The following is a 19,589-nucleotide window of genomic DNA, read 5'->3' on the forward strand; positions in this document are numbered from 1 at the left end:
GAGCAGGTACAGTTACCTCATCAAGTTCTACTTTCCTCCCATTCACATCTTTCGAGAGAAACCCCTTCTCTAGAAAGGATCCATTCTTAGCAACGAATATCTTGCCTTCGGATCTGTGATAGAAGGTGTACCCAACAGTCTCCTTTGGGTATCCTATGAAGACACATTCCTCCAATTTAGGTTCGAGCTTATCAGGTTGAAGTTTCTTCACATAAGCATCGCAACCCCAAACTTTAAGATACGACAACTTTGGTTTCTTGCCAAACCATAGTTCATAAGGCGTCGTCTCAATGGATTTTGATGGTGTCCTATTTAGAGTGAATGCAGCCGTCTCTAAAGCATAACCCCAAAATGATAGCGGTAAATCAGTAAGAGACATCATAGATCGTACCATATCTAATAAAGTACGATTACGACGTTCGGACACACCATTACGCTGTGGTGTTCCGGGTGGCGTGAGTTGCGAAACTATTCCGCATTGTTTCAAATGTAGGCCAAACTCGTAACTCAAATATTCTCCTCCACGATCAGATCGTAGGAATTTTATTTTCTTGTTACGATGATTTTCTACTTCACTCTGAAATTCTTTGAACTTTTCAAATGTTTCAGACTTATGTTTCATTAAGTAGATATACCCATATCTGCTCAAATCATCTGTGAAGGTGAGAAAATAACGATACCCGCCACGAGCCTCAATATTCATCGGACCACATACATCTGTATGTATGATTTCCAACAAATCTGTTGCTCTCTCCATAGTTCCGGAGAACGGTGTTTTGGTCATCTTGCCCATGAGGCACGGTTCGCAAGTACCAAGTGATTCAAAATCAAGTGATTCCAAAATTCCATCAGTATGGAGTTTCTTCATGCGCTTTACACCGATATGACCCAAACGGCAGTGCCACAAATAAGTTGCACTGTCATTATCAACTCTGCATCTTTTGGCTTCGACATTATGAATATGTGTGTCACTACTATCGAGATTCATTAAAAATAGACAACTCTTCAAGGGTGCATGACCATAAAAGATATTATTCATATAAATAGAACAACCATTATTCTCTGATTTAAATGAATAACTGTCTCGCATTAAACAAGATCCAGATATAATGTTCATGCTCAACGCTGGCACCAAATAACAATTATTTAGGTCTAAAACTAATCCCGAAGGTAGATGTAGAGGTAGCGTGCCGACGGCGATCACATCGACTTTGGAACCATTACCCACGCGCATCGTCACCTCGTCCTTAGCCAATCTTTTCTTAATCCATAGCCCCTGTTTCGAGTTGCAAATATTAGCAACAGAACCAGTATCAAATACCCAGGTGCTACTGCGAGTATTAGTAAGGTACACATCAATAACATGTATATCACATATACCTTTGTTAACCTTGCCATCCTTCTTATCCGCCAAATACTTGGGGCAGTTCCGCTTCCAGTGACCAGTCTGCTTACGGTAGAAGCACTCAGTTTCAGGCTTAGGTCCAGACTTGGATTTCTTCTCCTGAACAGCAACTTGCTTGTTGTTCTTCTTGAAGTTCCCTTTCTTCTTCCCTTTTCCCTTTTTCTTGAAACTAGTGGTTTTACTGACCATCAACACTTGATGCTCCTTTTTGATTTCTACCTCCGCTGCCTATAGCATTGCGAAGAGCTCGGGAATTATCTTATCCATCCCTTGCATGTTATAGTTCATCACAAAGCTCTTGTAGCTTGGTGGCAGTGATTGAAGAATTCTGTCAATGACGCAATCATCCGGAAGTTGAACTCCCAGTTGAATCAAGTGATTATTATACCCAGACATTCTGAGTATATGCTCACTGACAGAACTATTCTCTTCCATCTTGCAGCTATAGAACTTATTGGAGACTTCATATCTCTCAATCCGGGCATTTGCTTGAAATATTAACTTCAACTCCTGGAACATCTCATATGCTCCATGACATTCAAAACGTCGTTGAAGACCCGGTTCTAAGCCGTAAAGCATGGCACACTGAACTATTGAGTAGTCATCAGCTTTGCTCTGCCAGACGTTCATAACTTCTGGCGTCGCTCTTGCAGGAGGCCTGGCACCTAGCGGTGCTTCTAGGACGTAATTCTTCTGTGCAGCAATGAGGATAATCCTCAAGTTACGGACCCAGTCCGTGTAATTGCTACCATCATCTTTCAACTTAGCTTTCTCAAGGAACGCATTAAAATTCAACGGAACAACAGCACGGGCCATTTATCTACAATTAACATAGACAAGCAAGATACTATCAGGTACTAAGTTCATGATAAATTTAAGTTCAATTAATCATATTACTTAAGAACTCCCACTTAGATAGATATCCCTCTAATCATCTAAGTGACTACGTGATCCAAATCAACTAAACCATGTCCGATCATCATGTGAGATGGAGTAGTTTCAATGGTGAACATCACTATGTTGATCATATCTACTATATGATTCACGCTCGACCTTTCGGTCTCCGTGTTCCGAGGCCATATCTGCATATGCTAGGCTCGTCAAGTTTAACCTGAGTATTCCGCGTGTGCAACTGTTTTGCACCCATTGTATTTGAACGTAGAGCCTATCACACCCGATCATCACGTGGTGTCTCAGCACGAAGAACTTTCGCAACGGTGCATACTCAGGGAGAACACTTTCATCTTGAAATTTTAGTGAGAGATCATCTTATAATGCTACCGTCAATCAAAGCAAGATAAGATGCATAAAGGATTAACATCACATGCAATCAATATAAGTGATATGATATGGCCATCATCATCTTGTGCTTGTGATCTCCATCTCCGAAGCACCGTGCTTGTGATCTCCATCTCCAAAGCACCGTCATGATCACCATCGTCACCGGCGCGACACCTTGATCTCCATCGTAGTATCGTTGTCGTCTCGCCAACTAATTGCTTTTACGACTATCGCTACCGCTTAGTGATAAAGTAAAACTATTACATGGTGATTGCATCTCATACAATAAAGCGACAACCATATGGCTCCTGCCAGTTGCCGAAAACTCGGTTACAAAACATGATCATCTCATACAACAAATTATATCACATCATGTCTTGACCATATCACATCACAACATGCCCTGCAAAAACAAGTTAGACGTCCTCTACTTTGTTATTGCAAGTTTTACGTGGCTGCTATGGGCTTAGCAAGAATCGTTCTTACCTACGCATCAAAACCACAACGATAGTTTGTCAAGTTGGTGCTGTTTTAACCTTCGCAAGGACCGGGCGTAGCCACACTCGGTTCAACTAAAGTGAGAGAGACAGACACCCGCCAGTCACCTTTAAGCAACGAGTGCTCCGAACGGTGAAACCAGTCTCGCGTAAGCGTACGCGTAATGTCGGTCCGGGCCGCTTCATCTCACAATACCGCTGAACCAAAGTATGACATGCTGGTAAGCAGTATGACTTATATCGGCCACAACTCACTTGTGTTCTACTCGTGCATAGCATCAACGCATAAAACCTGGCTCTGATACCACTGTGGGGGAACGTAGTAATTTCAAAAAAATTCCTACGCACACACAAGATCATGGTGATGCATAGCAGCGAGAGGGGAGAGTGTTGTCCACGTACCGTCGTAGACCGACAGCGGAAGTGTTATTACAATGCGGTTGATGTAGTCGTATGTCTTCACGATCCGACCGATCAAGTACCGAACGCACGGCACCTCCGAGTTCTACACACGTTCAGCTCGATGACGTCCCTCGAACTCCGATCCAGCCGAGTGTTGAGGGAGAGTTTCGTCAGCATGACGGCATGGTGACGATGATGATGTTCTACCGACGCAGGGCTTCGCCTAAGCTCCGCAACGGTATTATCGAGGTGTAATATGGTGGAGGGGGGCACCGCACACGGCTAAAATATCGTATATCAAGTGTGTATAGAGGTGCCCCCCTGCCCTCGTATATAAAGGAGCAAGGGGGAGGCCGGCTGCCCTAGGCGCACCAAGGAGAGAGGGGGGAGTCCTCCTCCTAGTAGGAGTAGGACTCCCCTTTCCTAGTCCTACTAGGAAAAGAGGGGGGAAGGAAAGAGAGGGAAAGGGAAAGGGGGCTGCGCCCCCCTCTCCTAGTCCAACTAGGATTCCTCCTGGGAGGGGGCGCGCCACCTCCTGGCTGCTGCCCTCTCTCTCCCCTGAAGGCCCACTAAGGCCCAATACTTCCCCGGGGGGTTCCGGTAACCCTCCGGCACTCCGGTTTAATCCGAAACTTCTCCGGAACACTTCCGGTGTTCGAATATAGTCGTCCAATATATCAATCTTTATGTCTTGACCATTTCGAGACTCCTCGTCATGTCCGTGATCACATCCGGGACTCTGAACAACCTTCGGTACATCAAAACATATAAACTCATAATATAACTGTCATCGTAACGTTAAGCGTGCGGACCCTACGGGTTCGAGAACTATGTAGACATGACCGAGACACCTCTCCGGTCAATAACCAATAGCGGGACCTGGATGCCCATATTGGCTCCCACATATTCTACGAAGATCTTTATCGGTCAGACCGCATAACAACATACGTTGTTCCCTTTGTCATCGGTATGTTACTTGCCCGAGATTCGATCGTCGGTATCTCGATACCTAGTTCAATCTCGTTACCGGCAAGTCTCTTTACTCGTTCCGTAATACATCATCCCGCAACTAACTCATTAGTCACAATGCTTGCAAGGCTTATAGTGATGTGCATTACCGAGTGGGCCCAGAGATACCTCTCCGACAATCGGAGTGACAAATCCTAATCTCGAAATACGCCAACCCAACAAGTACCTTTGGAGACACCTGTAGAGCACCTTTATAATCACCCATTTACGTTGTGACGTTTGGTGGCACCCAAAGTGTTCCTACGGTAAACGGGAGTTGCATAATCTCATAGTCATAGGAACATGTATAAGTCATGAAGAAAGCAATAGCAACATACTAAACGATCGGGTGCTAAGCTAACGGAATGGGTCAAGTCAATCACGTCATTCTCCTAATGAGGTGATCCCGTTAATCAAATGACAACTCATGTCTATGGCTAGGAAACATAACCATCTTTGATTAACGAGCTAGTCAAGTAGAGGCATACTAGTGACACTCTGTTTGTCTATGTATTCACACATGTATTATGTTTCCGGTTAATACAATTCTAGCATGAATAATAAACATTTATCATGATATAAGGAAATATATAATACTTTATTATTGCCTCTAGGGCATATTTCCTTCACATTCTTGTTCATTACATGGGATTGTGTGAAGATGACCCTTCTTGCGACAAAACCACAATGCGGTTATGCCTCTAAGTCGTGCCTCGACACGTGGGAGATATAGCCGCATCGTGGGCGTTACAAGTTGGTAATCAGAGCCATCCCCGACTTAGGAGCCCCCTGCTTGATCGAATCGCTGACGTTGTTGAGTCTAGAACAAAAATGTTTTGAGTCTTAGGATTATATATATCGGAGAGTAGGATTCTTTTTACTCCTCAGTCCCTTCGTCGCTCTGGTGAGGTCTCCTGACGTAGAAGTTTTGACTCTTCTCTCCTCAAATTTCACTAAAAAAATAGGATCACGGGGGTATCTTGGAATCGTTCCGATGGTTTTGTGACGAGAACATTGTTCTTGGTGCCTCCTGACATTTAGGGGTTGTGGCAGTGTCCCGGGGAGTTGAGCTCCGAGGTGTTGTCGTCACAATTTTATCGTTGCAGTTCTGGAATACCTGAGTTTCGCCGACATCGAAATCTCTTTTATGCAGTTGTTGGTGAGATCACCTCGACGCCACCCAGTACTAGGGCGGGAGTTCGGGAGTATTGCCATAACTCGTATAACGGATGCTTTTCGAAGGTTGAGGTAAACGATTTCCGAAGGTTTCTTGGTTATGTGTTGACGGATGGATACAGCTGGATCTAGGGATTGCTAGTTTGGGTGATATATTTTGTGTCCCCTGTATCCCCAACACCAGATTGCATAACCAGAAAGTTTCGGGAGTTTATAAGTGGGAATTCAAGTAGCTCTTAGGATATCTTTCCGACAGACGCATGATATGAGATTGGGGTTCGACGTCTAGTGGTCCGCCTGTACACGGTTGGTTTTACAGTGGTCTCGTAGTGTCTTAAAGAGTCCTTGGCTATGCCGACTCGGGGACGCTTCGTATGTCATGTGCACAGCCTTGTACATGATGGTGTTGTACGATTGAGCCCGTGTGGGCCCCACCATGAAAACTTCGGACGAAATATCTATCATATGTTTGTTCCGGCTTATTCTGCAAGCCAATACTTTGTTTTGTTTTCAATTGTGGTATTCGAGTTGCTTCGAAGTCATATGTTGATTCCATATCTTTTTCAAGTGGCTTCTCAACTTATGGAAGTGTGATGATTTACTATGGAATTCATTCGTTCATCTTTGTTCGAATGTTTATTGTGAAGACTATATGTTGCAATTTCTATCCGTTGATTCTACTTATCTATTTGTCTATCAAGATGCTAACGGATGTCACCCTCTTCAGGATGGCTCCGCCAACGCGTCAGAATCCGGATCGCAATGAAGGGAGTCAGGCGAACCCTCCGCCACCACATCCGCCTCCGGAGGCATGGCAAGCTATCATGGCAGCCACCAACGCCAATGCTCAGATGATTCTGCAACTCTTGCAAGAACGCACCCAAGGGCAAGGCAATCAAGGAAATCAAGGCCAAGGCAACAATCAGCCTCACTTCGCTACCCTCAACCAGTTTCTCGCAAATCAGCCCAAGTCTTTCAGCTACTGTGCCGAGGCCATGGATGCCGATGATTGGCTCGTGGACATCAACAAGCATTTTGAATGTAGCAATGTCAGGCCTGAGGACTATGTCAAGTTCGCTTCTTTTCAGCTCAAGGACCAAGCTGCTGATTGGTATCAACAATACAAAGATTCCAGAGGAGGTCGTGTGATCACTTGGACTGACTTCTGTCGGGATTTCAAAGCGCACCACATTCCACAAAGTGTTGTTGAGAGCAAGCGTGAGGAGTTCCGCAATCTCAAGCAAGGCAACATGTCTGTGTATCAATTCAACATCCAGTTTCAGAAACTTGCTCGCTTTGCTAAACAAGACGTTCCTGATGAAAAGAGCATGATCTATCACTTCAGAGGTGGCCTTAGAGAGGATCTGCAGTTAGCTCTCGTTCTTGTTGAGCCTACTCAGTTTGATCAATTCTACAATATGGCACTGAAGCAAGAGGCTGCTCAGCTCAAGTGTGAGGCTTCTAAGAAGAGAGTCAGGGACGCAGTTCAGTCTTCTTCTTCCTCAATTGTGGCAGCTAAGCAACAGAAGTTCTGGTTGCCTCCTCCTCCTCCGTTTTGTCAGCCTTACCAGTAGAAGAACAAAGGTGGCCATGGTTCTTCCAACTCTTCCAACTCTGGCTATCAGAACAAGTCTCAGAATCAAGCTCCAAAGTCCAATGCTCCTTATCATCATCCACTCTCAGAGGTGACTTGCAACAAGTGTCAGCAGAAAGGTCACTATGCTGACAAGTGCTTCAACCAAAGGCGTCTTCCTCCTCCTCCTCCTGTCAGATCTTCTAGCAATGCACTGGTCAAGCATAATCCAAAGTCTGCAAAGGTGAACATGATGAATGCAGCTCAAGCGGAGGAATCTACTGATGTGATAATGGGTAATCTCTCAGTTAATGATATTCCTGCTAAAGTTCTTTTTGATACTGGTGCTTCGCTTTGTTTCATGTCAAGACCTTTTTTGCCAAGCATGAATTCACTTGGTCTTATCTGGATAAACCTTTGGGTGTTGTTTCTCCGGGGAAGTCAATGAGAGCCAACTCGATAGTTCCGGATGTTTCCATCAAGATGGGAAACTATAAATTTCTGTCTTCTCCAGTTGTTCTTGGTGACTCGGATATTGATCTAATTCTCAGGATGGACTGGCTTTCTAAGCACAAGGCTCAACTTGATTGTGCTGCCAGGGAAATTCAATTGACACACTCTTCTGAGGATGTTATCATTCATGCCGCTCGTGATGAAACCATTCGGTTATTTTCTCTCAATGAGAAGGGCGAATTGAATGCCATCTCTCAAATTCCAGTCGTTTGTGAGTACCAAGATGTCTTTCCAGAAGAGCTTCCGGGTATGCCTCCTCACCGGCCAGTTGAGTTCGTTATCGATCTTGAGCCGGGCACTGAACCCGTTTGCAAGCGTCCATACAAACTTGGACCCAGGGAGCTGAAGGAATTGAAGAAACAGCTCGATGAACAAGAGCGTCTGGGTTTGATCAGACCGAGTTCATCTCCATGGGGTTGTGGTGTTCTTTTTGTAAAGAAGAAGGATGGCACGGACCGACTTTGTGTCGACTACCGTCCATTGAACAAGAAGACAATCAAGAACAAGTATCCACTTCCCAACATCAATGAGCTATTCGAGCAACTCAAAGGTGCTAAAGTTTTCTTGAAGCTTGACCTTCGTATGGGTTATCATCAGATTCGCATTCGTGAAGAAGATATTCCCAAGACAACATTCAGAACAAGCTTTGGTTCTTATGAATATACTGTCGTGTCTTTCGGCCTTGTCAATGCTCCTCCAACATTCTCTCGGATGATGAATTTCATCTTCAACCCCTATACCAATGAATTCGTCCTGGTGTATCTCGATGATATATTGGTCTTCTCCAAGAATAAGAAGGACCATGCCAAACATTTGCGATTGGTGCTCGACAAGCTTAGAGAGTATAAATTCTATGCGAAGTTCTCCAAATGTGAGTTTTGGCTCGATGAAGTTCTTTACCTTGGTCACATCATCTCTGCCAAGGGCATCGCTGTTAACCCCGAGAAGGTGTCCGCAATTGTGAATTGGGAACCTCCTCAGAATGTCAAGCAGCTCCGCAGTTTTCTTGGTCTTGCAAGCTATTGCCGAAGATTCGTTGAGAATTTCTCCAAGATTGCAAAGCCTCTTTCCAACCTCCTTCAGAAGCATGTGAAGTATGTCTGGTCTCCTGAGTGTGACGTTGCTTTCAACACTCTCAAAGAGAAACTCGTCACCGCTCCTGTCTTAACTCCTCCTGACGAATCCAAGCCATTTGAAGTTTTCTGTGATGCTTCTCTCCAAGGTCTCGGTGTTGTGTTAATGCAAGAGAAGAAATTTGTGGCCTATACCTCTCGTCAGTTGAAGCCCAATGAGAAGAACTACCCCACTCACGATCTTGAGTTGGCGGCAATTGTCCATGCATTAATAACGTGGAGACATCTCTTGTTGGGAAGACAAGTGGACATTTTCACCGATCACAAGAATCTCAAGTACATCTTCACTCAGCCCAACCTCAACCTCAGGCAGACTCGATGGGTCGAAATGATTCAAGAGTACAATCCGAGTATTGAATATACTCCAGGCAAGGCCAATGTCATTGCAGATGCTTTAAGCAGGAAGGCTTATTGCAACAGCTTAATTCTCAAGCCATTCCAACCGGATCTTTGTGAAGCTTTCCGCAAGCTGAATCTCCAAGTTGTTCCTCAAGGCTTTCTTGCCAACCTCATAGTCTCTCCTACTTTGGAAGATCAAATTCGTGAGGCACAACTTCTTGATGTCATGGTGAATAAGGTGAAACGTGGTATCGACAAGGGTCTTTCCAAATACAAGTGCTATCGCATTGATGACAGAGACACTTTATTCTTCGAGGACCGGATTGTGGTTCCTAAAGGTGATCTAAGTCATTATGAACGAGGCGCACAATTCTCTTCTTTCCATTCATCCTGGAAGTACGAAGATGTACCATGACCTCAAGCAGTCGTATTGGTGGACTCGAATGAAGCGAGAAATTTCTCAGTTCGTGAATGAATGTGATGTCTGTCGAAGAGTGAAAGCAGAACACCAACGACCAGCTGGTCTCCTCCAACCTCTTGCTATCCCAGAGTGGAAGTTTGATCATATCGAAATGGACTTCGTGACTGGTTTTCCCAAGTCCAAGCGCGGAAATGATGCTATCTTCGTTGTCATTGACAAGCTTTCTAAAGTGGCTCATTTCCTTCCAATCAAAGAATCCATCACAGCAGCTCAGTTGGCAGAGCTATACACCTCCAGAATTGTCTCCTTGCACCGCATTCCACAACTGATTTCTTCAGATCGTGTAAGCATCTTCACCTCTAAGTTCTGGGACTCCTTCCAGAAGGCCATGGGCACCAACATTCGCTTCAGCACAGCTTTCCATCCTCAAACTAGTGGCCAAGTCGAGCGAGTCAATCAAATTCTTGAAGATATGCTCAGGGCTTGTGTCATTTCCTTTGGCATGAAATGGGAAGATTGTCTTCCATATGCTGAATTCTCCTACAACAACAGCTTCTAAGCGAGTTCGGGCAAGGCCCCATTCGAGATTCTCTATGGCAGAAAGTGTCGTACTCCTCTCAATTGGTCAGAGACTGGTGAACGCCAACTTCTTGGCAATGACTTAATCACAGAAGCTGAAGAAATGTGTAAAGTCATCCGTGATAATCTCAAAGCCGCGCAATCGCGCCAGAAGAGCTACTATGATAGTAAGCACCGTGATGTGGCTTTCGAGATCGGAGACCATGTCTACCTCCGCATCTCTCCAATGAAAGGCACTCGTCGCTTCGGTATCAAAGGGAAGCTTGCCCCTAGATACGTGGGTCCTTTCAAGATCATTGGCAAAAGAGGCGACCTCGCCTATCAACTTGAGTTTCCTTCCAACTTCGCGAACGTGCACGATGTGTTCCACGTGTCACAGCTCCGCAAGTGCTTCAAGACGCCTGAGCGCACCATCAACTTCGAAGAGATTGACCTCCAAGAAGATCTGTCTTATCATGAGCACCCCGTTGCTGTTCTTGAAGAAACTGAGCGCAAGACTCGCAACAAGTCAATCAAATTCCTGAAAGTGAAGTGGTCGCACCATTCCGACCGGGAAGCCACCTGGGAACGCGAGGACCATCTCCGTTTCGAATATCCGGAGTTCTTTCAGTCCTAGATCTCGGGACGAGATCCTCTCGTAGTGGTGGAGTGTTGTAACACCCCGGATGTAACTTTCCATATTTGTAACTCCAACTCTTGCCATTTTCGGCTATGTGTTATGATATTCCCTTCGTGGTTGGGTTTTTGTCTTTCGTTTTGTATTTTGTTCATGTTATGCATCTCATATCATGTCATCATGTGCATTGCATTTGCATACGTGTTCGTCTCAGGCATCCGAGCATTTTCCCCGTTGTCCGTTTTGCAATCCGGCGCTCCCACCTCCTCCGGCGCACCCCTCTTGTTTTCTTTCGTAAGCGGGTGTCAAAACGTTCTCGGAATGGACCAAGGCTTGTCAAGTGGCCTTGGTATACCACCGGTCAAGTTTCGTTCCATTTGGAGGTCGTTTGGTACTCCAACGGTTAACCGAGCAACCGCAAAGTCCATTTGTGTGTTCCAGCAGAACCCCCCTCAAAAACAGCCCAAAACCCACCAAACTCTCTTCCAGGCTCTAGGTCGTTCGATCACGATCGTGTGAGCGAAAACCGCACCTCATTTGGACTCTCCTAGCTCCCTCTAGCTATATATATGCAACCCTCCCGAAATACATTCGCAGTCCAACCCTAAAAATCTCCCTCTCCGCGGCCGGACGCGTCCGCCCCCGCCGGACGAAGCCCGCGCCGCCGCCCTCGTCCAATCATCCGCTGCCACGTCACCGCGCGCCGCCGCCCGTACGCCCGCGGCCCGCCGAAGCCCGCGGGAGGCCCTCCAGGCCCGCGCGCCCGCCGCCGCCTGCCTCCCGCGCCGGCCTGCCCCGCCGCCTCGCCGCGCCGCCGCGCCTGCCCCGCCGCCTCGCCTCGCCGCCGAGGTCCGGCGCCGCCATCGTCGCCGCACCGCCGCGCCGGCGAGCTCGCCCCCCCCCCCCTCCGGCCGGCGCCGCCTCCCCGTCTCTCCCTCCCGCCGAGCCCCGGCTGCCCCGCAAACTCCGGCCGCCGCCCCGTCGGAACCCTAGCCGATCCGATCTGGATCCAGAAGGTCACCGAAGGTTGACTTTCCCGAACCCCGAAATTTCCTGTCGTTTTATTTTCACAGCATGTGCCCTTGTTCATAGCATCATAACTCTCTGCATATAGCTCCGTTTCGCGCGTGTAATATATCAAAATGTTCGCCTCGTGATGCTCTTCATTTTTTTCAATTGCACCATGTTCATTTGAGTCCATCTTGATGCCCAAATCTCTGGTGTAAGAGTGCTACTTGCTGTTATCTGCTGTTACTTAGCAGAACTTGGAGATTTGTTATTTTTGTATCATTTAATCTGTGCATCTTATGGGCATGAGCTCTACATGTGTTTTGTTGTATGCCATGCCATCTTTCCAAGGGTGTATGCCATGTATTTTTTTGATCTCTGTGGTGACTAGCACAAGCATGCAAACTAGGCCCTGTAATGTTTCTGATTTCAGGCACAGTGATTTCTCGAAGTCTTTGTCTGCTGTTATTTTGTTGTCATGTAAACTTGATGCTACAGAGAGATCCATGCATATTTTGGAGATGTTCAGTAAGGATGTTTTGTAGATATTGTTGTAATTGATCCATTACTGCCCTTGTTTGCAATTATGGAGTGTCATAGCATGACTCAATCTTGCTCTACTTTTGCTATAAAATATTTCTGGCAGATTGTTTACATGTTATTCAATTTTGCCAAGCTTGTTGTAGTTGATCCATACATGCTATGTATTTGTTCTGGCCATGGATAGCTTCATAAACATGCCATCTTGCTGTAGGTATGCTTGTTTTGTCATGCATTGCTTTGTGGTGAGTGCATCAAGCTCACAAAGATGCCTTCATATTATTGTTTCTGCCATGCTCTGTTTTCTGCCAAGTCCGAAACCTGTTAACGAAACTTGCTATGTTTACATGGTTGGCATCATATCTTCTGGTCCTTTTTGGCCTATGGTCACTAAGGGACTTTTGTCATATGCATTTAGTAGAATACATCCATGCCTTGTTTTTCTATTTTAAGTTCCTGTAGCATGTTGATTTCGTGCTCTAAACATTGCTACCTGATGCTGTTTTCTGCCATGTCCAGTAATTTCACCAAGTCTGTGAACCTGTTATCTTTTGCACTTTTGCCATGCTTGTTTGAGCTTGTTATGTTGTGATCTAGCCGTAGCTCAGTGTTCATCTTTTGTCAAGCATCTCCTGTAGATTACTGCCATATGCTTTGTTGCTATGTTGGAGTGCTGTAGCATTGTTACTTGTTGCATTCTAAGTGCCATCATGCTGTTAATCGCGGATTCGTGTCATTTTTGTTTTGCTTGCCATTTGCAAACCGTGCATCCGTTTCCGGTGATCTTTATATCGATTTCGACCAAAATCATCTCATCTTTTCAGTGGCATGCTTGGTTTGCCAAGTTACTGCCTTGTTCATCATTTTTCTTCCGGAGCACGCATATGCATCGCATATCATATTTTGCATATCATTCATGTTTTGCACCATGTTGCTTGTGCATTTCCCGTGATTGATTGTGGTTTCATTGCTTATGTTCTTGTCATGGGTAGAGCCGGGAGACGACTTCGTGAACGAGGAACCTGTTGAGTACGCTTACGAGGATCAAGCTTTTGACAACTCTGAGAACCTTGCAGGCAAGATGACCACCCCTCGAAATCACTTCTATCTTTGCTTTGCTAGTTGTTCGTTCTATTGCCATGCTGCGCTACCTACCACTTGCTATATCATGCCTCCCATATTGCCATGTCAGCCTCTAACCATCCTTTCCTAGCAAACCGTTGTTTGGCTATGTTACCGCTTTTGCTCAGCCCTTCTTATAGCGTTGCTAGTTGCAGGTGAAGTTGAAGTTTGTTCCATGTTGGAACATGGATGTTGGGATATCTCAATATCTCTTATTTAATTAATGCATCTATATATTTTGGTAAAGGGTGGAAGGCTCGGCCTTATGCCTGGTGTTTTGTTCCACTCTTGCCGCCCTAGTTTCTGTCTTACCGGTTGGGTGATTTATGGGACCCCCTTGACAGTTCGCCTTGAATAAAACTCCTCCAGCAAGGCCCAACTTTGGTTTTACCATTTGCGACCTAAACCTTTTCCCCCGGGTTTTCGCGAGCCCGAGGGTCATCTTATTTTAACCCCGGGCCAGTGTTCCTCTGAGTGTTGGTCCAAACTAGAGCACCGTACGGGACCGTCCCTTGGAAACTTGGGTTATGTTGGTACCTGTACGCTTCGCTTATCCGGTGTGCCCTGAGAACGAGATATGTGCAGCTCCTATCGGGATTTGTCGGCACATTCGGGCGGCTTTGCTGGTCTTGTTTTACCATTGTCGAAATGTCTTGTAAACCGGGATTCCGAGACTGATCGGGTCTTTCCGGGAGAAGGTTTATCCTTCGTTGACCGTGAGAGCTTATGATGGGCTAAGTTGGGACACCCCTGCAGGGTATTATCTTTCGAAAGCCGTGCCCGCGGTTATGAGGCAGATGGGATTTTGGTAATGTCCGGTTGTAGAGAACTTGTCACTTGACCCAATTAAAATACATCAACTGTGTGTGTAGCCGTGATGGTCTCTTCTCGGCGGAGTCCGGGAAGTGAACACGGCTTGAGTTATGGATGACGTAAGTAGGAGTTCAGGATCATTTCTTGGTCATTACTAGATGACGACCGTTCCGTTGCTTCTCTTCTCTCTCTCTTTTGCGTATGTTAGCCACCATATATGCTTATTGCCTGCTGCAGCTCCACCTCATTACACCATCCTTTCCTATAAGCTTAAATAGTCTTGATCTCGCGGGTGTGAGATTGCTGAGTCCTCGTGACTCACAGATTCTACCAAAACAGTTGCAGGTGCCGACGATGCCAGTGCAGATGATGGGATCGATCTCAAGTGGGAGTTCGATGAGGAACGTGGTCGTTACTATGTGTCTTTTCCTGATGATCAGTAGTGGAGCCCAGTTGGGACGATCGAGGATCTAGCATTTGGGTTATCTTATTTTCATTTGGAGACCGTAGTCGGTCTATGTGTGTATTTTGGATGATGTATGAATTATATTTATGTATTGTGTGAAGTGGCGATTGTAAGCCAACTCTTTATCCCATTCTTGTTCATTACATGGGATTGTGTGAAGATGACCCTTCTTGCGACAAAACCACAATGCGGTTATGCCTCTAAGTCGTGCCTCGACACGTGGGAGATATAGCCGCATCGTGGGCGTTACACAAGACCCATCCCTTAGCTTAGCATAATGATCGTTAAGTTTTATTGCTATTACTTTCTTCATGGCATATACATATTCCTTTGACTATGAGATTATGCAACTCTCGGATACCGGAGGAATATCCTATGTGCTATCAAACGTCACAGCGTAACTGGGTGATTACAAAGATGCTCTACAGGTATCTCTGAAGGTGTTTGTTGGGTTGGCATAGATCGAGATTAGGATTTGTCACTCTGAGTATCGGAGAGGTATCTCTGAGCCCTCTCGGTAATGCACATCATAATAAGCCTTGCAAGCGATGTGACTAATGAGTTAGTTGCGGGACTCGCCGGTAACGAGATTGAACTAGGTATGAAGATACCGATGATCGAATCTCGGGCAAGTAACATACCGATGACAAAGGGAATTACGTATGTTGTCATTGCGGTACGACCGATAAAGATCTTCGTAGAATATGTAGGAAGTAATATGAGCATCCAGGTTCCGATGTTGGTTATTGACCAGAGAGGTGTCTCGGTTATGTCTACATAGTTCTCGAACCCGTAGGGTCCACATGCTTAATGTTCGATGACGATTTCGTATTATATGAGTTATGTCATTTGGTGACCGAATGTTGTTCGGAGTCCCGGATGAGATCACGGACATGACAAGGAGTCTCGAAATGGTCGAAATGTAAATATTCATATATATAGGACGATGATATTCGGACACCGGAAGTGTTCTGGGGGAACCGGGTACATATCTGGTCACCAGAAGGGGTTCCGGGCATCTCCCCATCAACTACATGGGACTAATGGGCCAAGAAGGGGACAGACCAGCCCCTAGGGGGTTGGTGCACCCCATGTATGCCGAAATAGTGGGAAGGAAAGAGGAAAAGAGGGAAAGGAAGGGGAGGGATTCGGCCTCCCCCTTCCTTCTCTCCTCCCTCCTCCTTCGTCCCTCCTCCGGATGAATATGGAAGGGGGAGGCCAAATTGGGAGGCGCCCAGGTAGGATTCCTCCTACTTGGGGCACCCCCTTGGCTGCCTCTCCTCCCCTCCAACCTATATATATGAGGGGGGCACCGCTAGAACACACAATATTGATTCCTAGCCGTGTGCGGCGCCCCTCTCCACAGTTTACGCCTCTGATCATATTCACGTAGTGCTTAGGCGAATCCCTGTGCGGATCACTTCACCATCACCGTCACCACGCCGTCGTGCTGATGAAACTCTCCCTCGACACTTTGCTGGATCAAGAGTTCGAGGGACGTCATCGAGCTGAACGTGTGCATAACTCGGAGGTGTCGTACGTTCGGTGCTTGATCGGTCGGAACGAGAAGAAGGTCGACTACATCAACCGCGTTGTCAAACGCTTCCGCTTTCGGTCTACGAGGGTATGTGGACACACTCTCCCCCTCTCATTGCTATGCATCTCCTAGATAGATCTTGCGTGAGCGTAGGAATTTTTTTGAAAGTGCATGCTACGTTTCCCAACATATATATGTGGGGAGGGGGCGCCTAGAACATACACCAACAATTGTTAGCCGTGTGCGGCGCCCCCCCCCCCCCCCTCCACAGTTTACGCCTCCGGTCATATCTTCGTAGTGCTTAGGCGAAGCCCTGCGTGGATCACTTCACCATCACCGTGACCACGCCGTCGTGCTGAAGGAACTCATCTTCCTCGACACCTTTGCTGGATCAAGAGTTCGAGGGACATCATCGTGTTGAACGTGTGCAGAACTCGGAGGTGACATACGTTCGGTGCTTGATCGGTGGGAACGAGAAGAAGTTCGACTACATCAACCGCGTTGTCAAACGTTTCCGCTTTCGGTCTACGAGGGTATGTGGACACACTCTCCCCCTCTCGCTGCTATGCATCTCCTAGATAGATCTTGCGTGAGTGTAGGAATTTTTTTCAAATTGCATGCTACGTTTCCCAACAATAAGGTGTTGGAGAAGGCTTGCGATCCATAAAGTCGAACCGGCTCATGAACTTCCCGCCGCCGCAATGCGGCACGCGGTCGCCCGTCCCACTCGACACCACTCCGGATCGGGAGAAGGACCGGCCTCACCCCTTCTCCTCCAGCGCCAGCTCCGTCGACGCGGTGCTGGGTGCTTGTGCCCGCGGCTCTCGTGCGAATGCCGGAGTCAGAGGCCAAGGCCACCTGCTGCAAGCGGCAGCGGCCCGCGGCAGCGGCCAGCTCTTCCCACCAATGTACCCACTTTGTCCCCATCGATTCGGAGGAGGTGCTCCTCCACGAGGTCATGCGTCGTTTGCTGACCACAGTGGAGTCGGGTGCTAGGCATCTCCAGCACAAAAATACGAAGGCGCTCTTGCTCGGGCTCAAAGCTTCGGAGCGCCTTGCGAGGAAGAAAGAGACCGTCATGGCCAAGGCGGCCAGCCATGCGAAGGAGTAGGCTGCGCCATCCGCCACCTCTCTGGCACATCTCATCGGCGCACCAGCACGGACGACAACAATGATCCTCCCGCCGCGAACGCGTACATGGAGGAGATGGACGGCCGAGCCCATGACCGCAAGGGCCTAAAATGGTGATCTCCACCTCTCCTCATCGTCTAGCTAGTTGTATGTATATGTCAGTATCTAGTAGAATCCGACGAACTATGTCTTTTGTGTCCGACGAATTACGCCTGAATCTATCTATATTTCTCTTCAATCTATTGTGAAGTTTTTTCGTTACTTCTCCTTTTCTTCTTCTTTCTCTTCACATCATTCAAATACTCATCAACATGAAGCGCTCGCCACACCTGCCATATGGTAATCTATTGTGAAGTTGATCCACGTCGTTTACATTGTTGCATGCATTGTATATAACTAGATGCATACCCCGCGCGTTGCTGCGGAACATCTATTAGGCTTGTAAATGCTAAATGGCTTGGTTTTCACTCAATAGTATGTTTGAGGAAAGAATGCTAAATACATATTCAGTGAAAAAGCTGAAGATTGACATAACACGTTAGTGGAGTTTTCGTTCAATAAATAGTGCAGAATTGCAGATACATCAAGCAAATGAAATTAATTTTCAGCAATGGGCCATTATATCAAGCAGACACAAACATAAGTCAAATGAAACTATCAATTCTAGCTTGAGAGTATTATATAACCATATTCTCTCGACCTCGGGTGGTCACACATGATAGTTTTAAACTAGCGCTTAAAATTAGTTCACACCATCACTCCACCGGGGAGGGCAACCTGTGGAGATTTATTTTAGTCTTTCTTTATGATGAATAGAACACAAATTAAAAACAATCAACACCTTAGGAAAGATAAATAAAAAATCTCCAAGTGGACCAGCAAAATTCATAGAGCTCTGTTGCAACTCCTAATGAGCAACTATGCTAGTTGATATATTGATCTTCAATTTGGTTGAATGCTCGAGATAGTTGAAAGTGTAAAATTTAACTGAGATGCAGACAGAGCACTACCATGGAGACTGAAGGCGACGAAACTGACAAAACCTGTTGGTGGTGGCACCAGCAAGATACTGTTGCTCTTTCAAAATATGGGCTGCACACATAGACGACTTTGCTAGAACCTTGATAAGGTTGCCTGCATGTGCTATTAGTAAGTAGGAGCGGCAGAAAGTGTATAAACAACAGGGAGTTAAAAATGAATCGAAATAAAATGTCAAGGAAACCACCAACTTCCAAATTCTTGGGTTAGGCTGTGTATACTATCACTGTATATATGGAGTAAGTTATAGGCTGGTTGAACAATACAAATATATCTTCAGCGAGGAAACATAATCATAACGGACAAAAGTGTAAGCACTTACAGATTTTGTTTCTGTAATATGAGGATGCATCGTTCCCTGTAATTTTCTCAAACAAAACATTAGCTTGCTGAAAGATGTGACATGCCGATAAAATTAGAACAAACCATCGCAACACAAACTTGGGGTAAATTTTGGTATCAAGTCATTGCAAGTCTGTAAAGCGGAAAGGTATTTGCAAGTTGCTCTGCAACTTCACACTAAAGCCAGAGTCCATGTAGTTGACTCGACAGCATGAACCCGCCATAATTGACCTCGCCTTCTAGCAGCGCGACATGAACATGTCTGCATTAACGGACCCGCAGTCACAGCATCCAACAACGCCAGCAGGCTGAGGTATACGGTCCTTGACGGCAAAGCCACCGTCCACTGCCATGCTGCCACTCGCAATTGCCTTATAAGGAAACAAATTGTAGCCAATATGTTTAGACAAATACATTGCATGGAAATCCATGGAAGAAATTCAAGCAAAAATTCCCACAAAGCAAATTGAAGAAATATAACCAATTCAACCAAATTTCCGCAGAGCAAACTAAGAAAATGACTCGTATATTCAAGCGTTAGGTTCAAACAAAACGTACAGTATGCAGTGAAATAATATACTATAATCTAATTCCTGCTTGGACATAAGTTAGATATGCAGTATACAATATATAGTAAGAATGGAAGGAC

General features: G+C 46.1%; 1 long non-coding RNA gene across 1 annotated transcript; it reads right to left on the bottom strand.

The window, feature by feature from the left end:
- Positions 1-18,157: 18,157 nt before the first annotated feature.
- LOC141041573 (uncharacterized) lies at positions 18,158-18,793 on the bottom strand. Its single transcript, XR_012202065.1, has 2 exons — positions 18,571-18,793; positions 18,158-18,337 (listed from the first exon to the last, which is right to left on the bottom strand). It is a non-coding gene; the product is annotated as an uncharacterized lncRNA (long non-coding RNA).
- Positions 18,794-19,589: the final 796 nt, after the last annotated feature.

Source organism: Aegilops tauschii, chromosome 2 (assembly GCF_002575655.3).
Source record: "Aegilops tauschii subsp. strangulata cultivar AL8/78 chromosome 2, Aet v6.0, whole genome shotgun sequence".
Classification (NCBI taxonomy): domain Eukaryota; kingdom Viridiplantae; phylum Streptophyta; class Magnoliopsida; order Poales; family Poaceae; genus Aegilops; species Aegilops tauschii.